This window comes from Solanum stenotomum, chromosome 10, assembly GCF_019186545.1.
Source record: "Solanum stenotomum isolate F172 chromosome 10, ASM1918654v1, whole genome shotgun sequence".
NCBI lineage: Eukaryota > Viridiplantae > Streptophyta > Magnoliopsida > Solanales > Solanaceae > Solanum > Solanum stenotomum.
Window position 1 is genome coordinate 52,877,769 of NC_064291.1, and position 202 is coordinate 52,877,970.

Consider the following 202-nt stretch of genomic DNA (forward strand, 5'->3'; position numbering starts at 1 on the left):
ATAGACTGTTGAGTCCTCTTGCTAGTACCTCAGCTGTAATTATGAACAGGGTTGCGGATAATGGATCTCTCTATTTCAGCCCTCTGGAAGACTGAAAGAAACCAAAAGATTGTCCATTCATTAAGACTGAATACCAATTATTACTAATCAGTCTTACTACCATATCTATAATTCTTTCAAAGAATCTAAATTTTCTCAGCAC